The 16,006-nt window shown below is 39.0% G+C and overlaps 1 protein-coding gene across 1 annotated transcript in view; it reads right to left on the reverse strand.

Moving 5' to 3' along the window:
* MICU2 (mitochondrial calcium uptake 2) overlaps window positions 1-16,006 on the reverse strand; it is a 151,464-nt gene that overhangs the window by 40,314 nt on the left and 95,144 nt on the right. The gene's annotated exons all lie outside the window — the stretch shown is intronic.

Genomic DNA, 16,006 nt, shown 5'->3' on the forward strand with positions numbered 1-16,006 from the left:
TAAGCTCAAGCCAAGCTGCTTGCATTTGCTCTGAGGACTGGTGCCCCTGTGCACAGCAGCTGGCTTTGCTCCATGCTCAGACTCTGAGGCTTACTTTGCTGTTTCACGGGCATCTTGCATCCAAACGATCACTAGTGCAGCACCACTGTTTGGAAACGGACATGATGGAGACAGCCATCAACAAAGTTCTGCCAAGCATTGCCACAGGCCTGTAATTTAGTCAGACAGAGGTGCACTCTCTGGAAATAGTGGATTTCCATAAAGCTGGCATAAGACATGCTCAGCTGCAGGGGGTCTCCACTGGCAACTTTTAGCTTCAGACGAGGGATGCTACTGGAACATCTCAACCAGCAATATGTTATTTCTCAGCACAGGCAAACCAGCGCCCTGGCCTCTGCTCCCTGAAAGGGCAGAAACAGTTTTGCTGATAAATTCCTCTCCCCACCCTGCCTCTCCCCAAATCAGCCTAAGGCAGACACCTGGCACATAACATTTCAACCCAAATGTTTAAGTTTGACAAAAGTTATAAGCAACTAAAATTAGGGTTTTAATACTGGAGTGTTGAGTGACCCAAGCAACAGGTGTTGCCAACACCACCTGTTACTGTGGATGAATGCGTTTCTGTGCAGTGTGTACATATATTTACACCCATGTAGACACACATATATAAAGCTACATAGATAGATATCTTCTAGCTCACAGGATGTATGAAATCTGCCTCATTTGAGATAAAAGAAGTCAAGACTAGTAAAAGGCTGGGAGAACAAGCAAAAATCACTACATCTAGTAAGGCTGAGTCCTGAACACCAGTCTAACACTGTTTGCTGCTGCACAGCATTTTAATAAATGCCTACTTAGCAAATCAAGGGATTAGATCTCAGCTCTGAAATGTTGCGGCCTCTGTACAGCGTGCTTCAATGTGGAATTAAACTACAGCAGCTCTTTTGGCTCTGGGAGACTTGCATAGCAAGCAGCCTTATAGGAGGGCATGAGTCAGGCTGTAGCTCTGTGAAAAACAGTATCTGAAAGAAAAAAAGGGAAACCCACCCTGCAATGTTTTTCACTGTAAATGCTCTTTGCACTTGTCTATACTGAAGGCAGTCATACACCCTTATCTGGTTAACAGCAGCTCCACTCATTCCACTCTCCTGGTGGCCCCAAGAGCATCACCTCGGGGATGACAGCTGCTACTGCAGAAACATACTGCAACCAGGAGCTTGATGAAGGGAGACAAGCAGAACTCTGCGAGCTGAAAAGCACTGGGAGCTACGGTTGAGACACTAGTTGGCCAAGCTTGTGAAGCTCTACATTTGGTTAAGTCTATGTCTCTCTTCTTTGTGTTGTATTCAGCACAGTAACCCCGAAACACTTCAGCTACCCAGTTTTAGGAAACACATCCCTAGTGAGAATTACCCTACCTTGATAAAAATTAAGATAAGGAAAGAGAATCTCTTGTAGACGTATGGACTCTTTCCACCAGCCAGCAGTTACAACCTCAACTGCCTAGAGCTCATAGAAATGGCTGTGGCTGCCATCAACATCTGCTCTCTTGCACTGAACTGTGGTCACCCTCCTGAGGACATTTCAAATGTTGACATGCTGATTTGACCTCTTTCAGAGATGAAAAGGCAGTAACAATAATGATACAGAGGTGCTCATGCTACCCTTGAATATGGGAACCTTGGCACTGGTGAAAGGACTAGTGGAGGAGAGGAAGCCTTTGCTGAGTGGCAGAAGACGACAGTCACATCACCCCAGGACACGGTGAGGGGCAGAATGAGGTGGGTGAGAGGTGGCTCCTGCCACATCTGACTGCACAGGGGGCAGTAGCTACAATAAAAGCAAAAAAGGCAGGGGGAAAGGGACAGATTGAAAGATAAACAAAGACATTTCTACTTTTCTTAGTAAATACAGCGGTGATAAATGTGGAGCCTTTTAATGGTGCTTTTCTCAAATGAGCTTCAAAATCAGAAGATTTAATAACCTCGTTAAGTGAAAATGGCATACAGATGTCAGTAAGCATGTGTGCCAGTAGGCCAGAAATTTGCTTGAAAAAAATCTGACATTTGGGACACTAGTGTTATTTTTCAGATTGCTGTTTGTGTATAGTATTAGAATGCAATCTTATAATAATAATTCAAACTGTAGGATGACTTTCCTCCAGTGATTACTTGGATATTTTCTAAGAATTAAATCCAGTTATATTCTGTAGGTACTGTCACCATATAAAATCATCCGAAGACTCAAAGCTCAGTTTTCATTTGGAAACATTAGCTACTTTCATTGTAGAACTCAAAATATTCCTTGAATACTAATTTAACTCTTGGTGCTTATTCTCTCCATTTCTCCACTTCCTAACAATGAGATCCCTTTAAACACCAACAAGGAAAGTTCTGTTAATGTCACACACTACTGTATCAAATGTGCAGCCCTCTGAGGAACCAGGTGTCTTTAAGATCTTGTCTACAATAATTAGGAAAAGAAGGTTAACTCCTCTTTGTAGAAAATGCATTGCAAAGGTATGAACAGTCTTCTTAGCTGGTTTGTACACTGAAAAAAGAGCACCTCTTCCTTTCTATCGATTAAATATTGGTGCTGTCGCTCCTGACACATGACTACAAATATATGAGGATCTAAGTCTTTCTCTGAGGAATACAGGCAATGGTTATAATTATTAGGAACTATTTAATCTAATAACTAAAAGATCTGTATAGTGCACTTTTCTATAGTTTTGTTCTTTTACCTTGATAGATTCTTACTAATAGGTAAATTAGTGACATAATGTTTGCAGTAGTAACAGTTTTACTTTGGTATCTAAAAAAATCCTTGGAATTTTTATTGTTTTGAACTTCAGTGAATGAGAAGAACAACTACTCCCCCCCCCCAACCTGCCAAGATTGTGATGGAATTCTGGCTTAAAGGACAGTGAGTATTTTCAAGGGTGTCTACATACTTTACAGATGGTAGTGTCTAATTTTCACCATCTATAGTGGATCCATGAAACAACAATGAGGTACAGACACACCTTTCACGGACAAAAAGCCATTTTAGCTTTTTAAGATGAATGAATACTGAGTCTTACCTACATGCACACAAATTCTGTGCTGTTAGCCAAGGAAGTTAGCTGACAACTGTAATTAAGAAAACACTGCCAGAGCAGCTACATCTGTCTAAATTCGCCCCCGGCAAACCTCGGTATTTTGTCATGTACATTTCTTACAATAGAAGTGTTGCCATCATCTATCATTTTTTTTTACACTAGGATGTAGAATGGACCTGACATCAATGTTAGGATTAACATTAGGAAAAGGCTGAATTGAACAAGTACTCACTTGCATTCAGTAACACCTATTTACACCTGTACAGCTAAGGAAAGGCTTAGATCTGACAAAAGATGTTTAGAGCCAAAGAATGAACAAAATCACTAAGACCAACCATTATAACAACAATAATCAAATGCAAAAGCAAAAGTAGAGAAGCTACTACTAACTGCAAGAAAACGTAATTTTACATGTCCGCAAGATTGCTCTATTTTTGTAATATGGAAATTAAAATTATTTTTTGAATCAATCTTTCTCCACAGCCTTAACTTCAAAAGAGAAGAGTATAAAACAGGTATCTTTTCTTAGGATGACAACAAACTCCTGTCCTTTCTATCAGCAAAGTCACTCAGATGGTTTGAACACGATCTCTTTCTAGCTCAATTTCAGACACAGTGATAAACAATTAAAAAAAAACCCCAAACAATTAAAAAAAAAACCCCAAACCATCCTCCTAGTTTTTAAATTTTAGATGGCAATCACTGCTATCTTTGCTGAAGCTTGGCAAGTTCAAAGTCATACTGGGGTACCAGGAAACCATTTGTTTCTTCATGAAAAATTAAGACGAGAACAGCATTAAGTATGTCACAATTCAAACAAAATCTGACTCTGCAAAATGATGAGTGAGATGAACCTTTTAAGCAGATGGGATTTCAGCACAGTCGTAATCTGAGGATCAGGGTGTTTTAAAAACCAAATCCACTGTGTGCAGCTCCTGCTGTGGCCTTTACAGCAGAGCCCACCCTGCAGCCTTCCTGCCATGTGAACAAGAATTTGTATTCCTCTGTTTTAGCCGGCTGCCAACTTTCACACAAGCTGAACTCTGAGAATCCTGCCCCTGCACCCCGGTGAGCTGGGTTAGATAAGAATAGTGTATGCTGATTTCCTTGGGGAGGACCCGTTAAAATTTTTGTTTAAATTAGCCTAAAATAGAAGATCATTTAAATTCAACAGCTTGTATTTCACTCCCAGCTCTCTCTGGTATTTTTAATGATACTGGACAAGTACCTTATCTCAATGTGGTGTCCTTTGTTTACCCCCCTTATTTACATTCTCAGCTCTTTAAAGGTCTTCTATGCATTTATAAAGTACTTACTCCTAACAAAACCAATAATGTAAAGGGCAAAAATTCAAACCAGTAATTAGTTCCTTAAGGCGTTCTTTTGAAATATTGGTGATATTGGAGATAAATCAAGGACAGCAAAAAAAATTAAGGTTTTTTTGAAAGCATGACAAAACAGGTGGTCAGATTGCTATGATAGCTCCTAGCAAACCGTATCTGAATAATAAACGAGCATGCCATTTAAATGAATTAAGAATCCACTTCAGCTAGAAAGCTTTTCCTGATTTAGTGCACTGCTCCATTGAAAGATAATTGATAAAAGTCATTTCAATCACATGAATTAGTGAATTGAACCACCTGAATTGAAATCCAAGTATGCCCAGTGGAAAGGGCAATTTGCAGTAATAGGAGCTTCTGATATGCTTTACAAAACAAGCTTTGCATCTGTCCTTCTTTATTTAGAGCAATTGTTCCTTTGAGGAAACAAGAAATATACAGTGCTGGGCCAAGGCCAGCGCTGGCAAATCTCCATTTCAGAAGAGCAGTTGCGTCAGAGCCAGTCAATACCAGAAGGTTTCTCTGTGAGTAAGGCAGCCCCGGGTTAAAAGGGTGGGATGCTGATGCAGGGAGAAAACATCAAAGGATGACACAGTCTTTTAGGAAACTGAAACAGACTGAAAAATTAAGATAAGCCAGTTTTCAAAACTTGTTAAAAAGACTGTGGTACTGAGTCACCAGCAGCGCCAGGAGTTCCGAAATAACTGAAGGCACCAGGGCAAAAGCAGACAGGGTGCTCACTACAGAGCACACAAGCAGCTCAGTTCTCACTGGGACTGCAGCAGGAGTCTGTGGGGAAGGCAGGGAGAGCAGCAGAACAACTTTTCCTTGGGTATTATCCAAGGAAAATTACTTGCTCCCAGATCTGCTCTAGTAACATATCCAAACTGCAGATAGGAAAAACTGAGAATAGGTTCAAACTTCCAAGCTTAGCACAAGTCTTGCACTGCAATGATATATAGCATACAGAAAGTTATTCCTGAGCAACAGAAAAGTCTAACAGGCGTGTTACGGCAGCCCTTGGCTGCCAAAGGAGCATGTGATACAAGCTAAGAGTTCACATGTAACACACAAGCAGCAAGAGGCCAAGCAGAAAGCACAGTCATGGATGAGCATCTCCCCAGCAGGAGAGGCTGCCAGCCCTCTGGGTTGGTTCTGAGCTCAGGACTGGAGGGAGTATCCAGAGGAAAAATGTCTCGTGTAAAATGCAAGTCCTCAGACTCCCAAATAACCACCTCATGCTTGGTTCCTCTGGCTTAGTTTAGATGTCTAAAAATTATATGCCTAAATCTGAGTGATCTCTACGGTGCTTTGCTGTAACTATGATGGTGTAAACACATACGTAGAAAAGGGTTTATAATTAACTTTGAAATCTGCTGCTCCTATTTCAGATCTGAAGAGGAGCTCATAAGCCCAAAAGCTTGCCTAATTTTTCTAATTTACAGCAGCTAGTCTAATAAAAGATACTATTCTCTGTCTATAGCCCTCACCCTGACTAATGACCCCAGGCTCCCTTTACAGTCAAGGGAGAGAAACAGACACAGGAAAAGAGCAATTTACTCCAGGTTGAGATAGGTGTCTAATACAGGCCTTGGACTCACCTATTTCCTTCTGCTAACTTTAAAGACATGCTACAATCACTCACTCTGACCTGACATTCAGATTTTGTATGTCTAAACTGAATAAATTAATCCTTCTGCACGCAACCTGGTAACTCACATCACAACTGCTTTTTGTATTTGTAGTTTTTTATAATTTGTGTTACATCTGTAATCTGGTTTTTTCCAACCTCCTATGTATCAGTCTGATGTTAGAAGTGCTAAGGGCATGTTTTATTGAGAACTTAATCAGATACAAGGGCAAAGTGTACTGCAGTTCAAGAGGCACAGTGGCTGCATAACTGGAGCAATGAAGTATTATAAAGGACAATTAAGATTACCTGGAAGGAGCTGTACCCATAAATACATGTTTCTGAGACCAGAAGGGTAGAGAATGATTCCTGTCAACCTGCAGAGAATATTACGTAGTTTTGTCTATTGGGATGGATGGCGTTTCCTGAATCTGCACAAAACCATGAACCTTCCACAAAGAGCAGGCAGAGCCTCAACTCCAGAAAAATTCCTAGTATTAGGCTTGAGATGGTAGTCAGTCTCATCTAGCAAAGAGAACAGCATAAGCCAGACTAAGCCTTCAATAAGATTTAATTAATGAACTTTGACCCTGCCGTGAAATGAAAAAGAGAGGATTTCTGTAGCATTGCTTGCTTTATGTTGTCATCTCCCATCTCTAACAAAGACTAGTTTTTTAAAAGCTATAGTGTTGGAGCATATGCTAGGGTAAGGTACTAACAACAGATGAAGACAAACTATTATGATAGCCTTGTAACATTAGAGGTTTAATTCTGCTCCCCTACTACACAGTGTTATAAGTCATCCCTGGCCTAAGGGCTCTGTAATCTACTTTATGGCTAGAGGTGATAAGTATACCAAAAACTAGAAGAACAAATAAAGTAGGATAAGAACAACAAAAATGAAATGACACACTTAAAGATCTAACTGCATACAGAACTTGAGCAAATTGCATCTTCATTGTAAGCAGAGATTATTTTGGATTCAGAACGAAAATGTGTGCAGTTAATCATCCCACAATCAAAATGAAGAAAAAGTCAACACCTTAGCAGCATCAGAAATTGATTCTTACCTCACTTGATTTAACCTTATGTGCTCAATATAAAGCCACCATCACCACTGTAGCAACTACCCCTGTCGTCTCACTCAGTGACTTCCTTTATAATTGTATTCTTCCACATATCTGAAGATCATCCCTATGACAAATTGTTACTTTTCACATGCATCTTACAAAAGGCAAAAAAAATATAATACAGTTAAAGACTAAGCACAGAAATATTAAAGACTGTTAATTACTACAGATTGGATTCATTTGATGGCAAACATAACTGAGGTTCCAAGTGAAGAACTCACTCTTTGTGTGGGGATTTATCACCAGCACAAAGCTACCTTACTAACCCTGGAATAAGGAAAAGAGGACATGTGTCAGAGAGGACTATCTTTTTCACCTTCTTGCTTTGATGCAATTTATCCTCTAAGCAGGAACTGCATCAAACTGACATCAAACTGTGTCAAATTATATGAAGTATAACAATTGAAATCGGAAGAAATAAACCGTATGGTTTATTTATTGCATTTTGATATGTAACAAACACACCAACATGCAAGCATTACCGATAACGAGGCCAGAAACGATCATGTGGGTCACCTGCTTTGTCCTATTGCTCCCACAGATTTCTGCTCATGCATTATCTCATCAGTTTACATGCACGCAAATACATGTTCACACATTTGATAGATAGTATTAATATTGAACTGTAGTTTGGGAAATGGCCTCGAGTTGTGCTAGGGGAGGTTTAGATTGGATATTAGGAGAAATCTCTTCACTGAAAGGGTTGTCAAGCATTGGAACAGGCTGCCCAGGGAAGCTGCTGAGTCACCATCCCTGGAGGTATTTAAAGACATAGAGATGTGGTGCTTAGTGACATGGTTTAGCGGTGGACTTGGCAGTGCTGGGTTAATGGTTGGATCCGATAATCTTAAAGGTCTTCTCTGACCTAAACGATTCTGTGATTGCATCTCAAAAGACAGCAGTGACATTAATTCAACTGCTTTGTTTATGAAATAGTTTACTTTTTTCTTAAAACTTACTCATCCAAGTACAAAAATCAGGGTACTGCTGATATTGCTTATTCCTAGTGGAACTGGAAAAAATAAAAACTAATAACTTCATATAATTTAAAAAGTAAAGCTGGAAATAGTGAAAAAATTGAAGTTATTCATGGTATCAGTATGAAAAATGCAGTGCTGTTACCATAATTCTGCTCAGATGTAGGGCATTTATAGCACTTGTATCCAAGCAGTAAATAGCTGACATATTAGTGCATCAAGCCAATTTAAATTACTGCAGTGGGTAAAGTAACTGGGAGCACTGACATTTCACATAAATTGAGTGGGTACTCAAGAGTCCTGTAAATATAAAAAGCTATTTAGATCCAGTTTATATAGTAGCTCACTTTTTTCCTGTTTCACCCTATCACATATCAAAATTATTTACACCATCATTAATGCTTTCTTTTTTGTTAAAACAGTATTTTTCTTTTAAAGATTAATTTACTTCCACTACAGCAACATTTAAATAATAAAAGTTCTTAGAAATACTGCAAAAAATGTTTGAAGAGGTGAGAGCTGACTGGAAAAGTACAATGGAATTTTACTAGAAATATCAGTTCGGGAAACTTGCGTTCATCACATCCCAGCAACCCCTAGTCAAACCTTTGGAAGAAGAAAAAATAACAAAAGAGCGAGATGGCTGATGTCTCTCTGCACTGCTATTGTGAAATCTGGAAATCTCATCAGCAGGATGCCTGATTTCTATTGCTGCACTATTCTAATGATGGTGGTAATTACTGCTCCTGTTCCAGTCTCCTAATGCCTTGTCCTTCCATCAGATGTCTAGAATATGACTTCTTTAGGGCTGCCCTACATCCTCCACAGACTCAACCCGTATCTTCCAACATCTTACTGTTTTTATTTCCTTCCCAGTGGTAACAACTATAGGAATATAGCGCAAACAGCACCTTTTTGGTGGTTGCAAAAGATGATCTTGGGGGTTTCAGAGAAGCTTGTGGGAAGACCCATGAAGTGGAGCTCCCCTGTGGTAAAGGGAAATCGCCTTATTTACAGAACAGCGGAAGTTGGAAGCTCTGGAGCTCATCATGGTAGTTGGAATGTCCTTATCTTCTCATGGTGACAACTGGAGAAAGCTCAAAGCAGGGTCAGCCAAGGCAGGTTGCCCAAGACCATGCCCAGTTGGGTTTTGAATATGCCTGCAGACATTTTTTTTAGAAGGGCTATGATGTCCCTAATTTAATACAGTCACCTGAACAACTTCACAAAAGGAAAATACGAGTTTAGGTGCGTTTGTAACCTACACTAACACAAAATACAAGCAATAGCTGATAGGTTTAATTCAGAGTTTTAGGATTTTCCCCCCTTGCTTATACCAAAGGCATCGAAGTTCTCATGCAGCTGAAGACTGCATCCTGGTTCCAATTCTCACTGACGACCTATGAAGGGAGAGACAACACTTTTGCCTTATTTGTTAAGACATGAGAGCACCAAGTACTGGACTTAACAGTGAACTTGGGCATTTTATTGAAAGGAAACAATTCTGTGTTGGCAGTTTCATTAATGAGAGCTCTGTGTTTAAGCTTAAAGGCTGGGACATTTTGTCTTGCTGTCCAGAGCACGGTAAATGCCAAAAAAAATTCAGAACCTTATTACGCTTATCTTCCAGAACATAAGCCCCATTCACGAACGTGCAATTTACAGTGACTAGACGTCTGAGGGCATTGTTCCTGAGTTTACGGAATAGTTAATTTATAAATTCTGCTTAGGAATGAAAGGATTAAGTGAACACCCACTAGATGGTGTTCAGTTACTGTATGGGGTGACCTGGGCTAGTTGCAGCTCTAGCTCCTATCCTCCTCTGCTTTGCAGCAGACTTTTCTTAAAGAAACAACAAAGACATTTGTGTAAGAGGAAAAAAAGAGATGAAAACACCCTCTTTACTAGAAATGTGGAAATGCTTCAGTAAATTAACTACCACCTGTGTTGAATGTGGGTAAGTGGAACTTCCAAAATATTTAACAAATCTTAACAAAAGAAAGTACAGAAGTTGTTTTGGATCCACTTGCTAATATTCTATGGTTTTACTCAAGATACTTGTATTTTTGCAATTGGTGCTATTAACCATCTGGTCCTCATCCTCCCAAACTCTCCTGACATCATCCATTGAAAGAAAAGGGTGAATAAACACTCACCAAAGAAACACATCCATTTTGCAATTAGTTTAATTAAAAGCATGAACTGAATTATCAGATATCTATTCCAGCAGAACCTAATGCATCACTTTCTTCTTCAGCAGAATCATAATAATTGCAAGTAATTCCCATTAGTGACTAGTGAATCAGCATAAGGGAAAAAAAGAATAATAATGTTATTTTAGGGGAAGAGACTTTTGGCGTAGGTGCAGTACTGTAGCACTTAACTTCAGCTGGTTTAGATTCCTGGAGATTACAAAGATGACTAGTGATAAAGGGAAGTGCTATTCAGAGCTGAATTAAGCTGATCCTGTCAAGTCAGAATTTCCAGAAGGAGCTGCTTCCCTTTATCAGGCTCTGATGTGCAACCTTACTCAAAAATTTTAGGAAGACTGTTTTAGTGCAGACAACCCCCATGACGATATTACTTTTCCCAACTGCCACCATAAGAACATAAGGACATTCTAATGACCATGTTTGGGAATCTTCCTGCAGAAGACTCTGTCCACTGCTCTGGGCATTTACTGATCCCACACAGCCCTACTTCACTACTTCTGTAGGTTCAGGCATTATTGCAGTCTCTAGCTTTTCTTTCTGTCTTCGTTCTCATGTTTAATTGGAGTTCCTTTCATTGACTGACTTGCTTTCCTTCAGTTGATGGTCCATGTCATTCTTGCTTTTAACTTTAAATTAGCCAGGAGTTTCTTTCTGTTTCTAAGATTAGCTCATTCTGTTATTAGCACATACAGAAACTCTGAGCAAACCAGCAACAGCCCCTGCTGAGTCTGACTTGTTTGTACATCTTTAACATCTGTCACATAGCAATTAACAGATGTTTGGGAAGTTTTCCTACAGCAGGGGCTCCAAGGGTATGCAAGTGATAACACAATGCTCCTGTATTTTATGCTAAGAAAAGTTTATTCTATTTTTGCCACACAAAAATATTAATGGAGAGATCTAGTTTTGGCTAGTTTCTCAGAATACCAGAAAAAAGATCGTTACATAAAACTAATTTGAAACATTGCCTTTACTCAGAAGGTAAGGTAATAATGGGAAGAGGACCAGGATCATGAAAAGTCTGAGAACTCCCCTAAAGAATGGAAAGAACTAAAGTAATGAAAAATCATAGAAGAGCTTAAAACCAGATGTTAATTGTGCCTTATTGTAGTGGCCAAAATGGTTTGGTTAATTTGCAACTTAGAAAAAAATTAATGCTGCTAGTAGTAAGTTTAATAATAAATTACTGACATGATGTCCATCAGCCTTCCCTGCTAGTAGAAAATGAAGTCTCATGAACCAACTAGAAAACTTTCTATGTTCTGAGGGGTGAACTTTGTAGACTGAATAAGAGAAGCAAAGATAAACCATCTCTTGACCCTGTGACTTCAAATTCCTCACACGCTAAAGAAAAAAAATCTGGCAGGAAAAAAAAAAGAACTCTAGACAAAGAGGATCAATAGTCTCTTTAAAAAATGAAGTTATTCTTTTCTAGAATTGCCAATATTTCCTCAGAGAAAAACCCTTCTCCCCTGAATTCAAATCATCTGATGAAACAAACCTCAGAAAGATATTTGGCTTTACCCTGGCTTTAATTTTATATTCAGATTTTCTAAAGAATTCTGATGCTATTAAGCACCAGAGGGAACATTGTATTAGGTCTGTCAAAACAGAACAGAAATATTTATTCGGTGAAGGTAATGGAGGAGGCAAACCTAAATCCACAAATACACTTTACATCAAAATTCTCACTAATATCTCATTTAACTTGTAGCAGTCTTCAGTATACTGGGCTTTTGTGTCCACTGCCTCTAATTATCCTTTCATTGTCTCCTTTCTGCCATACTCAGCTTCTCTAATAAAACTAATTGCTCCTCTAAGAGCAATCTCAGACTGAATAAATGAACAATTTCTCCTGTTCCTGTGCAAAGTTGTATTACCTGAGGTCATCAAGCCCTTGACTGTACATAACCTTCTAAAAGAACGTTCTTTACCAGATCTCTCTTTTCTCTGTCTTAATTACAATTCCATGATTATGTTAAAAATTTCTTCACCTAAGAATGCAGAAAAGAATTTGCTGTACGGTACTACCTTCAGCCTGGCAGACACATGGAGATACAAATGAAGACCAAAACACCCATGGCACTGGAAGCTGTTCTGCAATTAGTGATTGTAAAGTGAAGCACAGGCTAAATGAGTCTAAGTGTTTTGCTCTAGTGAGCATTGCTTTTTACCCTTTTCCTCCTTGATTGAAGCTGCAATTTGACAATTTAGGTGTTTCAGCAACAGTATTAATTTAAGAAGTTCCTGACTTCAATCCTTGTTCCATCCCTAAGGCTGTAGTGATTGCCAGTGGATTGTGCTGTTAGCCAGGGAATGAAGCTAGCTTTACAAAAAAAAAATCAAATTCAGAAAAGCATGGAATTAACCTACCTATAAGAAGCAGTGGAATGGATGGCCTCACAGCCAGAGGAGATAAAAATAAACTTGGGGTTGCTTTGCCTAACAAGACCAGTGCTCAGTGACAATTTAATTATCTATAATGCATCACAGAGTTAAGATTCAAAATTTTTAAAAAACTATTTTAGGTAATGGGAAATGTTGGCACAACAGTGAGTGGCTTTAAAAAGACAGTGTAAAATTTCAGGATGGGTATCGGAAGAGTTTTCAAGCAGCAAGAGCAGATGCTGTGTCACCATTTTCCAATATAGGCAGCGGTAACAAATGGTTTTAAATTGAGTATGAAAAATGTAAATATTTTTAAGTGTTTAAACTGCTAAAATAGGTGCTGACTTTTAGAATATATATGATAAATTGACACACTTAGCCATTAAATGCTAAAAACAAGCGCTAAGCCATTAAGTACCACCTAATAGAGGATACAAACCCTTAAAAAATACTTTACAAGATATTACACATTAACTTAGGTGAGCTGTGATAATAAATACAAGTGTTCTTACAATGGTACAACTAAGCAGATAGCCTTTTTCCTCTTTACTGGACATAAAGAATAGGGACTGTCCTCCTGAAATTAGCATTTGTTTTAGCTGCAGAGGAAAGAAATTGAATTGAAATGTGAATCAAATTTTAAGTAGGCTTTTTATAATTCTCGAAGTCGGCACGAATGAAAAGCAAACAACAGACGCTTTCTTTTAGTGAAAGGGTAAAGTAATTTATGTTGCCCACTGTACTCTTAAATAATTGACTATACTGATTTTAAAGCCTCTCTCACTTTTTCAGCAGCAGTGACTGTCTTTACCATCATACACATCACAAACAACATTGCTCTTTTCTGCTAAATAGTTGCTCTCTTTTGCCAGTTCGAACAAAGCCTGAGAAGCAGATGAAATTTTTTAACATTAGATTTCATTTTCTCCCAAGAAAGTGATAGTGGAGCTCTCACATTCTCTGTCACCAAGAAGTCCATGGAGAAGAAATAACTGCTACATCAGGGTGTGGGTGACTGTTCAGAAGTTGTCAGGCACAGTAAATAAATACAGTCCCAATGGAAAAGCAGACAACCATGCACATGAGACAAAATGACTACTTTTAGTATTCTCTATTATAAGAATCTGCTCTGTCAGGCTCACAACTGTTTGGATCCAGTCCACTGTTAAGAACAAACACATCTCACTCTCCCAGGAAAACCAAAACCAAAAGACATTTGGAAAGCAACGAAAAAAGACAAAAGTCATCTGTTTTCTGGAACTGGCAGCTTCTCTAGTGGGATACATGACCTACTAAGTGCTTACCAACACCAATGCAGCAGCAAGACTCACTGTCCCAGTTGTATCAGAGGTAGGAGCACAAAGGACATGCATTCAAGGTTTGAAAAGAAGGCTAGCACCTGAAAAATGAGCTGTATCATTCTGAAGACTTCAAACATCAGCTCTTCTGAAAAAAAACGGAAGTAGTCTGAACAAAGTCAAATGGCAGCTGGCTCGGCCATATTTTATATTCAAATTCCATACAAGGAGCCCATTTTTTAATTAAGCCAAGAAGAATCACAGCTCTTGGTGAACAACGTCCCAGGATACTGGCATTTTCCATATACTGATAAGCTAAGCAGAAAAGCCAAGAACTGCCAATTAGGATGTGTTTGGACCTCATAGTGGTGCTACCTACCTTTCATCTGGGAAGAACCAAGGCAGGATTTGTTGAAAAATGTGGTATCTTTAGTTAGCTATTGCTGAAAAATCCTTACGCTTTCAGGTGAACAAGCCATTTCCAGGTCTGAGAAGAAAGATATTTAACTAAAGATGTAGGCAGCAGAATGACCAGGTCCTTGCCACCATTATGGATGCTGGTGTGAGGACCAGACCTCTCTGATGGACTGGACAAGGCTGGAAGATTGATTCAATTACTAAGAATTGGTTCTTGGCTGTATTCTTCTCCTCTGCAGTAATCAAGCTGGTAAACCCAAGAGAGGGCACTGCCATGCAAGCAGGTGGCTCTAACAAGAGAAACCTGTGTGTTTTACACATGGAAAAAAGTCTTTGAGCTTTGTATTTGCTTTTGTTTCACAGCAGATGAGAAAGGCTACTGAGCGCAATCTGTGCTATAACCCACTGCAGGTGCAGGGCTGGGGACTAAAAAGAGAGAACATAACCAGAGTAGTTTCTCCCTTAGGAAATCGATGCCAGTGTTTTCCACACAGGGAGCAGTGGAACTTCTCAAAGGTCTCCCTGGAGACCCCAGCCGTTTGGCAAGTAAGGACAGCTCCTCTCATCTACCAAAGCAGGCTGCACACCTTGCCTGCTGCTACTGCCTAGAAGGAAAGTGATTGATACGCAATGCTTCTACCTTAGATAATTTAAAAAAAAACCCATCATGTAACATAACTCTTATGAGAATGTCCAGAGGAAAAAAAAGAAATCAGACTGTATCAGGATTACTCAAAAAAGGATAAATCTAATACAATAAAAATGCAGTGCTGGCAAAGAAAAGCACAGAACCATCAGCACTGAAAGAGTTACAAACAACTGAAAATGTGAGGTTAGAATGCATGCTAGATTTTGGCAGGAGCCTGACCTGCACTCCTGGCACCTGCTATCATCCACCACGGGTCCACCAGATCCCCATCAGTTTTAAATATCTGAATGCAACCCAAGGCATTTTAAAAAAAGATTGTACTTCTTAGGTACAAATCAATACCTGTCTATGTTAAGGATGTATGTTGCAAGAAATTAAAATACATTTAAGAGTGAAAATAATTCAGTGAGTCTGATTTTCACACTACATCTGTTAAGTCTTAATTGTCAGTTAAGCAGGATGTTTCAGAATGCATTAAGTTCCACTGAATTTATTAAAAAAAAAATAAATACTGAAGTAATCTGTCAAAAAGCATTCAGAACCATGCAAGGAAAAATCCCAGAGATATTTTCTGTGGTATGCTGACAGTATGTTGTAAATGTAGTTGAAACTGTGTGTAGTGTTCTACAAAAATAAAGAGTCTTTACAAATAGGAAAAATATTCAGAGATGAAGAATGATTGTATGAGTTCTTGAAATTTGTTCGTATGTATAAAAAGATGTGACTTCTCTGTTAAGTATTTTAAATATCACAGCAGCATGTCACAAAACTGGAATACTTGACTAAAGCAGAAACTGTTGCAAGACTTCTGAAATTCAGGCAGCCAATGTTTATACAACAAGCAGACTCCTGTTATTAATAACC

The sequence above is a fragment of the Falco rusticolus genome, chromosome 2 (assembly GCF_015220075.1).
Source record: "Falco rusticolus isolate bFalRus1 chromosome 2, bFalRus1.pri, whole genome shotgun sequence".
Classification (NCBI taxonomy): Eukaryota; Metazoa; Chordata; class Aves; order Falconiformes; family Falconidae; genus Falco; species Falco rusticolus.